This window comes from Chlorocebus sabaeus, chromosome 16 (genome assembly GCF_047675955.1).
Source record: "Chlorocebus sabaeus isolate Y175 chromosome 16, mChlSab1.0.hap1, whole genome shotgun sequence".
Taxonomy (NCBI): domain Eukaryota; kingdom Metazoa; phylum Chordata; class Mammalia; order Primates; family Cercopithecidae; genus Chlorocebus; species Chlorocebus sabaeus.
Genome location: NC_132919.1, coordinates 65,075,867 through 65,092,581, shown reverse-complemented (window position 1 = coordinate 65,092,581; position 16,715 = coordinate 65,075,867). Strand labels below are relative to the sequence as shown.

General features: G+C 39.7%; 1 protein-coding gene across 20 annotated transcripts in view; it reads right to left on the bottom strand.

Annotated features, from left to right (window-relative positions):
• KANSL1 (KAT8 regulatory NSL complex subunit 1) overlaps positions 1–16,715 on the bottom strand; it is a 199,745-nt gene that overhangs the window by 125,688 nt on the left and 57,342 nt on the right. The gene's annotated exons all lie outside the window — the stretch shown is intronic.

The window sequence follows — 16,715 nt, the reverse complement described above, 5'->3', positions numbered from 1 at the left end:
GATAAATAATTTTAAATTATTCCTGGATACTTAGAATCACCATGGAACTCATTCCATCTATCCCTTTCTTTCTTTATTCTTGGCTGTATGGAGATATCTGCTGACACAGAAGCACCAGGTCATGAACACATCTGACATAAAACATTACAAACTTAAAGCAGTATTTTTTAAAATCTAAAGGGCTTGGGGAAGAAAGCCATACTCCTAGCTATGAAGCCTCTGTGGCTTGACTTCCTGGAAATATTGCAAGGATATTTTTTTGAAGTATTATTCAGTTTCTTTGTTGAGTAAGTTAATTTAGTAAGAAAAGTGCAAACAAAGAAATACATGCAGGTACACAGTTCATCAATGCATTTTAGTTGTAGGGAGAGATCAGGTTTAGGACACAGGAATAACTATAAAACTATTAAGAGTTGGAAAGGCCCTCTTTAAAATTTCCCTTCTAGAAAGATGGGCACAAGGAAAGCTTTAGCTTTCTACGTCGTTTTACTTGGTAAAATATACACTCTTATTAGTAACTTTATCTTTTATCAAATGCCTGTGGAAATAAATGTTCTGGGATTAACCAGTAAATTTTTAAAAAGCCACAGAAACATATTCCCAAAATGTGGGCTAGAGATGAACAGAATAGCACAGGATACAAAACCCCACTGGCTGTTTACAAAATGTTTTTGTGTACATGACTTTTATGTAACAGGAACAGAATACTAGTATAGAGGAAATAAAGACTACATGGAAGGGTTGGTTTCTTGGAGGTGAAGGAGTTAAAGATTTCACGAACCATCAAGAGACCAGGTCATTTATACACTAGATTACCAAACCAGAAAAAGTCTGAGTCCCCTCACTCCATTACATTTGGAGAAATGAGAATCACCAAAAAAACAAAGTATTAATACAAAGAAGAGAGAGAAAGTAAGACAATCTGACCCTGAAGGAATTGTAACATGGAGAGAAAACGCAGCCCTAGGAGTTGTCTAAGTCAGGTAATATAAGAGCAAAGAAGTTGAACAGCACAAGAGACTATTTCATGAATATCAGATGCCTTGATATGTAAGGGCTTTAAAGAGAAAATACTCCTCATGAGCTGCTGCTTCAGTGCCTAGTTCTTCACTCAAGTATACCCTCCTCTAAATCAGATGCAGCATTTTGAAATCGACCTCACTCCCTTAACCACACTTAACTTTTGGAGTAGAGGTTAATGAACACACCAGGATGAAACGATGTCTAGTTTGGCAGGAGTGGGAGTACAAAAGTAAGGGGAAAAAGACAAGTAAGAACAAAAGCAGTGGCTCACACACCTCACTCTACCCCAGCTAAGCTGTGGAAAGCTGACTGGCATATCCACAGACTTAAATTATACGTTACTGGAAATGAGGGAGGGGGAGAAATGCTAACATTCTGATTTGTCCCTTAGGAGGATATTCCCCCGTCAGGGTTGCCCTTGAAGAATTTCCAGTTGTAATGCTCACTTCAGCCTCGACCTCCCAGGCTGAAGTGACCTTCCCATCTCAGTTTCCCGAATAGCTGAGACTACAGGCATCAACCGCAACATCTAGCTCATTTCTTGTGGTTTATTGTACAGATGGGCGTCACCACGTTGCCCAGGCTGGTCTCGAACTCCTTGAGCTCAAGCGATTCCCCATGCCTTGGCCTCCCAAAGCACTGAGATTACAGGCCTAAGCCACCGTGCCTGGGCTCTCACCACAATTTATAAAAGGAGAGAGAATGAAGGGAAGGGTAGAATTTCCTCTTTAAAGGTAGTCTGACTCACCAAACCATCTTCACTGCAAAGCCTTAAACAGTACCAGAATACAGGAAAAGGATATTGTATGCTTTTCTTAGAGCTGGGACAAAGAAATGAGAGGGTGTGGTGGGGGAAGGAGTAAACAATCAGCGCAGAAGTAACCCATGTTGTACATGGTTTATACGATGGCATCTCCAGGTTTAATCTTTCCCTTTTATTATTTTATGATTATTTTAATGGAGATGGGGTCTTACTATGTTGACCACACTGATCTCAAAGTCCTGGCCTCCTAAAGTACTGGGATTACAGATGTAAGCCACCACAAGCAGCCTAATCCCTCAATTTTAGTTTCTTTACCATAAGAGACACAATGCTTACCATACAATTAAAATATGCTATAAAATATTAAGTGGAATAACTATACAAAAAGGCATTCCTGGCATTCAGAAAAGTTGACGGTAGCATCCTTTTCCCCTCAAAGATAGGTACTGGAGACCCTCATCCAATAGTTCTCAGCCAGGGATTTTTTTTTTTTTTTTTTTTTTTTCCTGAGACGGAGTCTCGCTCTTTCGCCCAGGCTGTAGTGTCGTGATCTCGGCTCACAGCAACCTCCACCTCCCAGGTTCAAGTGATTCTCCTGCCTCAACCTCCCAAGTAGCCAGGACTACAGGTGTGTGCGACCATGCCCGGCTAATTTCTGTACTTTTAGTAGAGACGGATTTCGCCATGTTGGCCAGGTTGGTCTCGAACTCCTGGCCTCAAGTGATTCGCCCACCTCGGTCTCCCAAAGTGCTGGGATTACAGGTGTGAAAAGCTGCTCCCAGCATTGGGGATTATTTTGACCTTAGCCCAACCCCCAAAAGAGCACATATAATAAAGTCTGGAAAAATTCTGTTGTCTCAACTAGGGTGAGGGATGGTCCTACTGGCATTTAGGGAATAGAGACCAGAGATGCCACCAGACATCCTTACAGTGCACAGAATAGCTTCCCATGACAAATAATTATTAGACCCAAAAGGTTAATGGTGCCTCTGTTAAGAAAATCTGCCCTAAAAAATTCATTTTTGGAAAAACCACATAAACATAGAAAAGGAGAATAACACACTCTAGTTCCTACAATCTACTGGGAAAAAAAAAACATTTAAAAGATATTACAGGCTAAGTACAGTGGCTCACACCTACAATATCAACACTTTGGGAGGCCGACGCAGGAGGATCACTTAAGTTCAGGAGTCTTAGGCTGCAGTAAGCTACTATCACGCCACTGCACCCCAAACTGGGTGATAGAGTGAAACTCTGTCTCTAAAAAGAAAAGACAGTCTAAGAACAATCCTTTCTTGTGATAGCTATTATTCAAATGACAAAAGTTCAGGGGAAAATCTTGTAAATATCAGAAAAAAGCTTCTCCTCCTAAGCAGTTTAAAAATATGCAGATGGCCGGGCACAGTGGCTCACACTTGTAATCCCAACACTTTCGGGAGGCCAAGGTGGGTGGATCACTTGAGGTCAAAAGTTCGAGACCAGCCTGACCAACACAGTGAAATCCCATCTCTACTAAAAATACAAAATTAGCCAGGCGTGGTAGCTCATGCCTGTAATTCCAGCCACTTGGAAGGCTGAGGCAGGAGAATCCCATGAACCCAGGAGGCAGAGGTTGCAGTAAGCTGAGATGGCACCACTGTACTCCAGTCTGGGCAACAGACCGAGATTCTGTCTCAAAAAAACATTAAGAAAGAATATTCCAGATCATCCAGAAAGTCAGTATCTGATAGTGTTTATATGGAGAACTCTCACACCGGAATGTAAACTCCTAACTCTGGATCCATCTCTTCTCAGGTCTCCCTATCACCTTAGCCCACAGCAGTCACTCCTTCCTTCCAACCACTCCTTCCTTCTAAGATTTCAGCATTTAATGGCTGTACCATGTATCTAATACTTAGTACACAACGCCTAATTCTTGTTTTTTATTTAAAACACTAAAATGAAACAGAGACAGGGTCTCGCTATGATGCCTATTCTTGTCTAGAACTCCTGGGCTCAAGGGATCCTCGCAAGGAACTCAGCCCACAATATCTAGTTTTAATGCTTCCTTTTCTACTGGAAAGTGGAGGGGAAAGCTGGGAGCAGTGGCTCACACCTGAAATCCCAGCTACTCAGGAAGCTGAGGCAGGAGAATCGCTTGAATCGGGGAGGCGGAGGTGGCACTGAACCGAGATCACACCACTGCACTCCAGCCTGGGCGACAGAGTGAGATTCTATCTCAAAAAAAAAAAAAAAAAAAAGTCACATAAATTACTAATTGAAGACAAGAACCAAGTTTTCAATTCTTCTTCTTCTTCTTCTTCTTTTTTTTTTTTTTTTTTGAGACGGAGTCTTGCTCTGTAGCCCGGGCTGGACTGCAGTGGCCGGATCTCAGCTCACTGCAAGCTCCGCCTCCCGGGTTTACGCCATTCTCCTGCCTCAGCCTCTGGAGTAGCTGGGACTACAGGCGCCCGCCACCTCGCCCGGCTAGTTTTTTGTATTTTTAGTAGAGACGGGGTTTCACCGTGTTAGCCAGGATGGTCTCGATCTCCTGACCTCGTGATCCGCCCGTCTCGGCCTCCCAAAGTGCTGGGATTACAGGCTTGAGCCACCGCGCCCGGCCTTCAATTCTTCTTAAGCGTTTTCATCATTTCTGATCTAACCACCAGAGAAGTGTTTCCTTGCCCTTTGGTGGCAAGGTTAATCTTGATGATAAATGATCCTGAAAGGCTAGTCTCCAAATAATTAGAACCTTGAAAATGTTTATATTTTTCTCTGCTCGGAAAATTCTGGAACTCCTTTTCTAGGACTGCCACAAGAACACTTTTGACTACCCTTGATGACACATTTTAGTTTCCATTCAGATTACCAACTATGGTAACTCCTCTGATCACTGTTTAAGTACTATTTATTAAAGGAACAAACATAAGCTATTGCTCTTGGAAGGCTGGCCTGCTAGGAAACACCCAAGAGCAATTCTGTACCTTATCCTTCCATAAATTAGTCAGCCAATTTACCATTCAAAGATGAAATTAAAGGCATTTATCTCATCTAGTACTACCATCAGTAAACCATGGAAGCTTAAATAATCTAACATTGCTTTGGACATTATGAAAATGACAACCTCAGCACCTAATAAAATGTAAAGCCAAATATATACATATCACGTCAATGGTCTTGAATGTACAATTACCTTGAAAATTTCAAAGTCACCTCACATTTCTCAACTCTTGGACCTGAGACCTGCTTACCATCAAGTTATCATTGAGAACAAATTAAGAATTCTCAATTGGGAGGTCACCTATTGCACTAAGCAAACTGCCTGCAAATACAAAATTAGCCTTTCTACTTACACTATTAAGTCAAATTACTTCTGGCAATGCTTGAGAGTATTTGCATGAGATCAAGTTCATATACAGCTGGGCAGAAGCAAAATGAGTCTTAAGCAAGCTTCATTCTGTTTCCATCTTACAAAGAGAAGACTGGCCTGTCCTCCAAGCCTTTTGAATAAGCATCTTGAAAAATTCACTATGCACAGGGTGTGCCCAAAGAATACTTGGTGGAAAAATCTGCTGGGAGAGTGCCAATTTAAAAAGAAAAACATTTTCACCCAGTTGGAAATCTAGAGAAAGAATAGTTGCAGCAATTCAGCTGAAAACTCTCAAGATCCGAAGAAAATTTTAGAAAAACCCCAGATCTTTTTGTTCTTGGAGTAAAATTCTATGAAAGGCAACTAAATGAATCAATGAAGTATTCAACTATGTTAACTTTATGCACCTAAAAAGCAATAAGTGAAATTCTGCCTTTGACATCTGACAGTGCAAAAGGCACTAAGTACCTTATTTGTTCTACATAAATGAACTTTATAATCTGCAATAGTTTTTAAATCAACTGTTTCTGGGAAATAATGAAAGAATTTTATTTCGCTTTTTAAAAGAGCAAGAATAACAAAACTTTTTTATTGTTTTGCTTTTTTGGGTGGGGAGGGGTTGGAGGAATTGGGTTAAAATTTTGTTTTCCACTAGAGACCTTTTTTTTTTTTTTTTTTTTTTTGAGACAGTCTCGCTCAGTCGTCCAGCTGGAGTGCAGTGGCACAATCGATCTCGGCTCACTGCAACCTCTGCCTCCCAGGTTCGAGAGATTCTTGTGCCTCAAGCCTTCCAAGTAGCTGGGATTATGGGCATGTGTCACCACACCAGGCTAATTTTTGTATTTTTTGTTTTGTTTGTTTTTGAGACTGAGTCCGCTCTATCGCCGAGGCTGGAGTGCAGTGGCGCAATCTCAGCTCACTGCAACCTCCACCACCCAGGTTCAAGCGATTCTCGTCCCTCAGCATCCCGAGTGGCTGGGATTACAGGCACCCACCACCACACCCAGTTCATTTTTGTATTTTTAGTAGAGACGAGGTTTCGTCATGTTGGCCAGGCTGGTTTCAAACTCCTGACCTCAAGTGATCCACCTGACTTGGCCTCCCGAAGTGCTGGGATTACAGGCATGACCCACCACACCCGGCCAGGAGACTTATTTCTGAAGCATAACACTCCAGCAAGAGCTTGATTAAGCTAAAAAGATACCCATCTGTTACAGGCCTTTGTCTTCAGTCTCTCACAACACCCACCCCTTTCCAGGTCCACTCAGAACCTTACGCTCAGATTTTTTTTCCACTACAGTAAGTGAACACAACAAAAAATTACAGTTACTACAGGGACACGCTGGTCCCAGGTTGCCTCATGAGAAAAGCAGGTGAGTGGGCCTGCTGGAGCTTTGCACTAACTCTATGGACTCTGTGGAAATTGCATGCAATGCAGGCTACATGGAGAAGGGTCACTGGGCTGCTCACTATACCTCAGCAAAGCAAAAGGCCTGCCTATGCCTATGACGACAGTCTTTCCCATCACAGCCTGGTCCCACCACAAAACAACAAGCAGGATTTTTCCAAAAGGTACAATCCTAATTTTTCAAGCCTAGGAAGACAAAATGTAACAATTCTCAACAGTTGTCCAGAATTCTTCCTATTCTATTACTCCCCCTTTAGTACTAATACCACAAATGCTAAGAAAAATAACTTCTAGTTCATCCTTCAAGTTTTCTGGTACTCACAAAATCAATAAAAATAACATGTGAAATGTTAATCACAAATCACCTACTCAGACACTGAAATGACAAAAGCAGACTAATGATGAAAACCAATCAGGATAGTCCTCAACTATTTTTTCAATATCCTTTTAAGTTCTATGGTAACTAGATTTACCAGCAAGAGTTTTCTTGAGGAAAATACTAAACACAAAGCACATGCTTACAATTCACCTGTAAGCACAAGGTAAGAATAATGGAGAAAGAACATAAAATACCTTCATATCTCAAAAGAGCTCTTTTTCCAGCAACTGGGGAAATAGCTGTTTGGGGCTTTTCCACATAAGATATAAATCATCCCTTTCAAATGTCAAAAACGTTTAATTTAGCCATTTGATGGGGAAAAAACTTAAATAGTTCGATTCACTGGACTGTTTATTATGTAAAGGAAAACTATTTAAACTTCCCACCATCCCTCCTGGTCAATGCTGGTGTCCACCCACGTACTGTGTGGTCAGAGAGCTGTCTAAAGGAGTTACAGCAAACAGCAAAGGTATGTGCCTTCAGGCTGCTCCGTTTCTCAAAACAGAATCTTTTTTCTGCCTTCTACCAATCAGTTCCAGGAGTTATCTTCCATTCAGAAGATAGAACATGTACGACCACAAGCAAATTATTTAACATCTATAGTCTTGGATCTCAACTGTAAAATGGGGTATCATCATCATAAGGAAGATTTAAAGACACCAAACCTAAACCACCTAACATATACAAAAGTGTGATCAATAAATACTAATTCCTTTCTTTTCTTCCCTTTTTAAAAAAATAACTCCAACCACTTCCTAGATGTTATGTCTGCCCTAGCAAAATGTCCCTCCTCTACCCATCCAACTTTTCTTAAGACAAGGTCTGCTGCTCACACTGGAGTGCAGTGGCACCATCTCAGCTCACTGCAACCTCCACCTCCTAGGCTCAAAGCAATCCTCCTACCTCAGCCCCCCAAGTAAGGTGGGACTATAGGCGCATGCCACCACACCTGGCTACTTTTTTTTTTTGTAGAGAAGGGGTTTCGCCATGTTACCCAGGCTGCTCTAGAGCGCCTGGGCTCAAAGGATCTGCACGCTTCGGCCTCCCAAAGTGCTAGGATTACAGGAGAGAGGCACCACACCCATATAACCTATCCAACTTCTACTCCACAAAAGAAAAAGAGTAATAGGGTATTGTAGGCTTAAGGATGTATTTGGTTAAGATACACATGGCCATTATACCTTTCCTCAAAAAATATGTATTACCAAATTAATTTATAATAGTCTTTTGAATATAAACATAAATGCCATATTTTACATGATGGTTGGTAGACCTCTTTTCATCAATCAAATCTAATGAACAATTTGATTCTGTTTCCACTAAAAAAGCTAGTGCTTATGCCCAGGAGATAGGTAAAGAGCCTAGCTTATTATCTTGATCTCTTATTAGCTGTGTGACATTAAGTTACTTAAACTTTCCATTCCGCAGTTTGAGTCTGTAAAATGAAAATTATCTATCTCATTGTACTGTTGGAGGATTACATAAACTAAATTTGTAAAAAGCTCTTTATAATTAAAGAGCTAAAAACAATTCAACATATGTAGGCTATTATTTCTCTACCAGGATGTCTCAACTGTTGTCTGATTAGGCAAAGCTGGTTAAAAACGTTGTTTCTGGCAGGGCGTGGTGGCTCATGCCTGTAATCCCAGCACTTTGGGAGGCCAAGGCGGGCAGATCACGAGGTCAGGAGATTGAGACCATCCTGGCTAATATGATGAAACCCCATTTCTACTAAAAAAAAAAAAAAAAAAAAAAAAATACAAAAAATTAGCCAGGCATGGTGGCGGATGCCTGTAGTCCCAGCTACTTGGGAGGCTGAAGCAGGAGAATGGTGTGAACCCGGAAGTCAGAGCTTGCAGTGAGCCCAGATCATGCCACTGCACTCCAGCCTGGGCGACAGAGCGAGACTCTTGTCTTAAAAAAAAAAAAAAAAAACCCAAAAAACGTCGTTTCCTAGCTCACCCAAATCAGTTGTTCAGTCAAAATCCTCCTGAGTTCTCAGGTTTCAGACTAATTCAGTCCCAAAGGCTCTAAACTCTGCCACCCTGTTTCTTCCCAGGATACATCTCTGGCAAGTACCAGAGAAACAAACAGTGTTGAAACTGCAATTAAAGGGAGAGCAAGAAAATGGCACTACACATACAAGGGTGTTCAATTCCCTGGCACATGCCCTCTATTCTATTAGGCCGAAGTAAAACAACTTATAAGAACATGATTTTAAACGAACTATGACACCTCTCTCTGGCTGCCATTCCCCAATCTACCCATTTCCCCCGCCCCCAAAACAATTTTCTCTACAATTCTTCTTACCTGAGTTCTGAATATAATCTACATGATTACTACACTGCTACTAAATAGGCTGCCAGAGCAAACCACAATATTCACAATTTAACAGCAAATTTTCAGTATATTCTGTTTGCAGAGCAGACCCTACAGAAACTTTCATCAGACTTAAAATAATTTCAAAGCAATTTTGTCTACCATGGTGCAAGAAACCTTTTTTCACACTTATAGAAATATAAAATCAAACAGGATACAGTTGTCACAAAGCCTTAACTAATAAGAATCAAAACTGGTTAAGATTTCTTCTTATGTTTACTATATACTAAACCCCCTTGGTTTCAAATCTATATAAACTCAATGTTTTCTTTACATTGGATATGTAAGCATAATTTTCCCAGATGCACAACAGAAAACTGGAAAAAGATAATTCGTTGGTAAACATGAAAGGACATGGCCTTAGGCACGAATTTCTACCCAGCTTGCAAAATAATCTAGTCCACTCTGATCCATGTTTAGGGAGGCGGGGAAATGAATTAAAGTACCATCTATTTAAAATAGAATGTGGCCACATGTTTTCCCTTTTCTAGTTAAATCTATTTGTTTTATCACACTGACAGAGCCTAATCGGGGTCTCTGCACAGGACACTCCAGGTATACCCAACAGATGAAAATATTTAAATAAAAATTAATGAATGCCTACCTCATCTGCTCCTTCTCCATCTTGACATATCCATCCAATGTAGTTACTTCTGCCAAACAAAAATCTGGGAATCACCCATGGCACCTCTTCCCTTTTGCTCACCACATGCAATCAGTCACAAGCCCTCATCACCCCTACCTCCAATAACCAATTACCTTAAACCTTTCCTGCCAAAAGCTGAGTCCACTATTCAGCTAACTGGTTAGCCTAAATTCACCTCTATTCCCCTTCTCCACACAAGCGGGGTCTGAAAAATACAAATCATGTAAGCCATGTCAATGGCTTCACAATAAAAATTTTAACTTTATGTAATCAACAAGGCCATCTGTATCATCTGGCAACTAGCTACCTCTCTGGTCTCATTTTTCGCTACTCGTAAAATACACTAAACTTTGCTCTGTTCTTTGAGAGAATCATGCACCTTCCATTTCCAGGACCTCAGCATGTCCTGTTTCCTTCATCAGCAGCAAAGCCCCATTCCCTCTTATCCTTCGGGTCTCAGCTTACATGTCATTTCCTTCAGAAGACTCACCATCACATCCCCACCACATGCTGACTAGATATATCCAATATGCACCCTCAGAGATCACTCTGAACTTTGTTCCTGTAGCACCTACAACAATCATAAATATATCATCATCCATGTAATTACCTGCTTAAATATTAATCTCTCTCTAGTCTATATTCCCCATGAGCGCAAGACAAGGATTTTATCTTTCTTACTCACCACTGTATGCCTAGCATCCCAGCATGTGTAGCAGGCATTCAATGTAGATTTAATGAATGAATTAATCAAATCCAAACTCCTCCAATGAAAGTTTTCAGGTTTCTGTACAGATCAGCTCCTCCCCCTGTTTATAGAAGATTATTTGGAAGCTGATTTCCTCATTGTTTTTTATTTTTTGAGAGACAGGGTCTCACTTTGTCACCCATGCTGGAGTTTAGTGGCACGATCACAGCTTACCCAAGACTTGAACTCCTAGGCTCAACCCATCTTCCTGTCTCAGCCTCCTGAGAGCTGGGATTACAGGCTCAAGCCACTGCACCCAGCCATTTCCTCATTTTTAACACTTGCTGGAACTTGTAAGGAATACGGAAAACTTCATTCTTAAGACTCTAGTAAAGAACCTGGACTCTCACGAGCTATTAAGGTTATTTTGCAAACAGTACTGAAATGCTTCTGGTAACCTTTATCTATTGCTATAGTCAGCCAGGCTTGAAACTTCAATCACCTATGATGATCCCTCCCGTAACTGACCCCACACATCACAGTTATTAAGTCCCATTCAGTTTACCTCTACATCATTTCTGCAATTATCTCTTTTTCTTCTCACATTACATTTATCATCTGTACCTATACTACTATGTCTTCAACATATCCCATTCCCACGGAGCCACCAAAGCCCTGTAACTTTCAACTTGTCTTCTCTGTGTGCCTTGTGCCTTCTGCCTATACTGACCTCTCAGAAGGTCATAACCAAAAGAAAACTGTCTATCAAAATATTTGCCATCCTTCAAGACTCATTTCTAACATTACCTAGTACCAGGCACTGTTCTAAACATTCATCTTTGTCTTACTAAGTTCTTCACTCCCTTCACTCTTTAAACTTCTTGAGGGTAGAAACTTAGCTTATTCATCTGTTATCTCTTGTGTCTTACACATTTACTAAGTACTTATTATATGACTAACACCACCATAAAAGAGTACGTTCACTTCAAAGAACAAAAACAACAATCACAAGGTAGCAGAAAACACTACAGCAACTGTATCTATGGTAAATGGGTAACCCCCAAATTCCTGATGCCTAAGTTCCTTTCTTCAGAATCCCACAACAAGCACTAAGAATAATTTTCACTACCTACGTATCTTCTCAGGAAAATAAATGAGAAGGGAATAGAAGAAAAAAACACAAGTTCCTATTTCTGCCACCTGACGTCATGTGCAGATTAGGAGAAAAGCCAAGGGGCACTAAATCAAAGGTGTTCAACAAATGAAAGTTTACTCAGCTCTGAAGTAAATTCTGTAAGAATACAATGAAATTATTCCCACATTTCTATCCCATACATCAAGAAATACGATAATCACTTTAATGGACTATGAAAAGTAAATAAACCAAAGAAATGAAGGTATTAAAAGAACCAAAGCTTTAAGTCACAAGTCAAGAAATCTGTTTTGTTTCAAGTTATACCAGTGCTTTGCTAAGTCCTTTGCCTCAGCTTCCCCCAATGCAAAAAATGGTAATGAGAACAGTTCCATTCATGTTAAAGATAAATAGTCACATTTCAAAGTAGTTTGAGACTTAAAGGTGACATAGGGTCAGCTCCCTCACTTTAATTAGAAAAATGGTTACATTAGTCCTACAGCTAGTTTTTAGCAGAGAAGGGTTTAGCTGAGAAGACTTGGGTATCCTGGGTGATGTTCCTCTCAACCCACCACTCTATGAAATGCTAAAGAGTAGAAAAATGATAGCCAGGTGTTCGGTGCACACCTGTAGTCCCAGCGACTCCGGAGGCTGAGGCAGGAAGACCACTTGAACCTGGGAAGCAGAGACTGCAATAAGCTGAGATCACACCTCTGAACTCCAGCCCGGGTGACAGAACGAGACTGTCTCTCAAATATATACATACATACAAACACACATAAAAAGTAAAAAATGACAAACCAATTTGATTGCCACTTTGGCAACATCATCTGTGTATTCTTAATAAATTCAAGTAAGAGTTACAATTTGTTATTTATTTTATTTATTTATTTATTTATTTTTGAGACGGAGTCTCGCTGTTATCCATGCTGGAGTGCAGTGGCACGATCTCAGCTTATTGCAGTAGCTAGGACTACAGGCACCCGCCACCACGACCGGCTAATTTTTTGTATTTTTAGTGGAGACGGGGTTTCACCGTGTTAGCCAGAATGGTCTCGCTCTCCTGACCTCGTCATCCACCCATCTCGGCCTGGTAATCCTAGCTACTCAGGAGGCTGAGGCAGCAGAATCGCTTGAACCCAGGAGGCAGAGACTGCAGTGAGCCAAGATTGCGCCACTGCACTCCAGCCTGGGCAACAAGAGCAAGACTTGGTATCAAAAAAAAAAAAAAAAAAAAAAAATTTCCCCAGGGTGAGAAAACTCACTGCAATCAAGACCATCCAAAATTAAAATAAGCGCTTTAGTGTCACTGAACTGCATCTATAGTTTATTTTTACCCAATCTTGATCTGAAACAGACTTCAGGAGACTATCAGTCAAAACACAGGTTAGCATACATTCAACCAGAAATAAAAACATGAAAATAGAGAAACAAAACGAAGCTATTAAAAAGGTACAACAAAAAGATCCACAAGTTTAGCTCTAAACTTCCAGATGTCAATAGGAAAACAGAAACCTAGTAAACAATTACAGCACCCAGGTAATAAAAACAGACTAAAAGCTTAGACAAACATACAATTATTCTTGGCTGCACAACTTTCTCCCTGAGGTCCTTATACAGAAGGCATTACAGAATACAGAGAATATCCTCAACAATATTTCAGTAATCACAATGAAATGGTTTATGAGGTTATTTTTATACTGAACTTCAAGATAAGCCTAGAGTAACACTTGGGAGAAAAAAAAGAAAAAAAAAAAAAAAAAAAAAAAACAACTTTGGGGAGAGAGAAAAAAGGGGGAAAAAAAAAAGAAAAAACACACACACCTTAGGAGAGAGAGACCTACATAATGTGGTCCAGGTACCCAGAACACTGCTGATTTAAGAGCACAACAAAGAGAATTTCTAGAAAAAAAAATACTATTTTAACAACAAGTACTTACTATACAGAAGTTTATAAGCACAGGGCCCAGAAAACAAAAACCAAATTTAGCAAAATATGGAATGGGTCCAGAAATTAAACAAAATTGCAGGGGAAAAAAAAGAAACAACTCTAAGAGGGAAAACCAAAGAATATAAAAAAAGAACAGCAAGCACAACTCAGCAAGTACATTACATACATATGATAATTAAATGCTTTTATTTCTACATCTACAATTAAGAATTAAACATTAAGATATTTACAGAAGCATGCAGCTTCCTTCTTAATTCCATATTCAAGGAGATAAAGTTTAAATTCCTGTACCTTCCACAGTGATGACTTATATCATTGTTTAGTGACATCATATCAAACCCAAGATACTGCAGAATTTTTAAAGAAGCAGTTATATGTCCACTGTACCAAGGAAGGAAGATATGTGAAGTATTTCATGAAGATTTTCCAAAAACAGTTTAAAACAAAAAGAGCAAGAGTTTTAAACCAAATATAAAATCAGTCAACCATAAAAATTAATAAAGAAATCCTCTCTAAAGTCTCATTTAGCAATATAGTTTACTGTCAAGTAACACAATGATGAACATACAATTTGCTAAATATTCAACAACATAGAAAAATTAATCATTCTACAGCTAGCATGTACCAACGACATAGAATGGATCACTGTTTCTCCTCTGGGAAGTGGGAAAGAAAAAACAATTGAATTCTTAGTGAAGAAAGGGATTGTAATTTCCACAGAACTATCCACTTGCAATTTAAGCAACATCATTTAAAAACAGCTCATTCCAACAGTCTCCTCTACTAAATATTTTCATTAGGGCTGCCTAGATGAAACCTAGCCCACCATATTATATCTTGGGCAAAAGAGTAAAATACAGACCCGCTGCTGGAAGGGAGCGCGGGGAGCTGAAATTCATCAGCTGGGTCAAGTTCCTGAAGAATTAACTAACTACATTCTAGGATTCATTTCTCGGCATCAAAGAACAACTTTTTCTTCTTTTTAAATTAAAGCAATGCCTCCATTCTCATTGTCTGGCCAACTGCTGAAAACTTTTAAAATACTCAGAAGATCAACAAACACTTGGCTAAACAAATACCAGCCTTAAGAGTCAACCCGGTGATCCTGCTCAACAAGAACTTTAAAGTATTTATGCTTTACTGGTGGTTTTGGTTTCCACAAAAAAAACTTTTTTTTTTTTTTTTTTGAGATGGAGTTTCGCTCTTGTTGCCCAGGCTGGAGTGCAATGGCACAATCTCAGCTCACCACAACCTCCGCCTCTCAGGTTCAAGCGATTCTCCTGCCTCAGCCTCCGGAGTAGCTGGGATTACAGGTGTGCGCCACCAGGCCCAGCTAATTTTGTATTTTTAGTAGAGACGGGGTTGCTCCACGTTGGTCAGGCTGGTCTCGAACTCCCGACCTCAAGTGATCCACCCACCTCAGCCTCCCAAACTGCTGGGATTACAGGCATAAGCCACCATGCCAGGCCCTAAATACAATTACAATATGCGAAAAGAGCATTTACTTCGGAGTACTTTGAGTACCCAAATTTTCTTTAATATGATCTAATGCATGAAAATTCTACTTTTTAAAGTATCATTCAGTTGATTTAATTGCAAGAGGATTCAACTGATCCCAAAATGTTTCCTAAAAGCCATCCTTTGGCTGTTCTTATACACTTCACACCCTTCCAAACCATAAACCATTATGTGAGAAGAATGTGTAGAACTAAGTAGTAAATGAATAGACTTAAGGTTTTTTCAAGTCACTAAATTATCCTACAGAATAAGAACAATTCTCTCAGCTATTTTTATTTCATTGGTTTGTAACACTTACCTACAACAGTACCAAAACTCAGAAATGTTTTCAATGCAATGTATCCTGAGAACAATAAGCTTATAGAATCTAGGTGCTTTTCTGTTAAATACTCAAAATAAGTACATGCAATTTAAAATCCTTTAACTACAGTGTTTATTATACTTCTCAGCACAAAATATTTAACATTAACCAAGATATTTTTAAAACAGTGATTTAAACAGCAAAGTTAGGGGGGATAATGCCATGAATATTAGCAAGCTGAATTAAGCTACTAATCCATTTAAAGAAAGGTGGGTTACAGAAGAAGCAAGCCTCTGAAACATATTTGCTTTAAATCTAAACACAGAAGTGAACTTGAGCACAGTGAAATAACAAATGATAATGGAACTAGGTCTACAAGGAAGAAATTCAGCAAAAATTATCCATTTCTTCCCTCAAAATAGAAAAAAAAAAGTTTCATTTCAGATACAGTAGTTATCCATGCAGATAATATAAACAAAATTGGGGAACCAGAAAATTTACTTTTAAAAATCACGGCTGTCTCAACAACCAAACACTCCAGTGAAAATCTTAGTCATCTTTTAATACAGTCAAGGAAACACCAATTCTTCCCACATATTCATCCTTTTCAGCCTTTTCTAGTAAGTCAGCCTCTACCAAAGAGGAAATGAAAGAGGATCTACTAGTCAACTATCCTGCCCCTCTTTTCCAACTCCTCATGCTACCTCTCAAGTCTGATATTCCTAAGTAGATAAATGCACTTATTTAACATTTAAGTATGTTATAATACAGTACTGCTTTATCTAAGTACATAGATGCTGAATCGGGAGTGACAAGAGTGAAACGTCTCTGTCTCCACCATGCCAATTTGGAGCGCCACCCTTTAAGCTTATGTAAAATTTTCTCAAATCAACAGATTTAGAAAAACCAGTAAGACGAGGTGGGCAGATCATGAGGTCAGGAGTTCGAAGCCAGCCTAGTCGACATGGCGAAACTCTGTCTCTACTTAAAAAAAAAAAAAAGAAAGAAAGAAAGAAAATAAAAAGATTAGCCTGACGTGATGGCGGGTGCCTGTAACTTCAGCTACTCAGGACACTGAGGCCCAAGAATCACCTGAACCCAGGAGCCTGAGGCTTCAGTGAGCTGAGATCGCACTACTGCAACTCCAGCCTGGGTGACAGAGCGGAACTCAGTCTCCC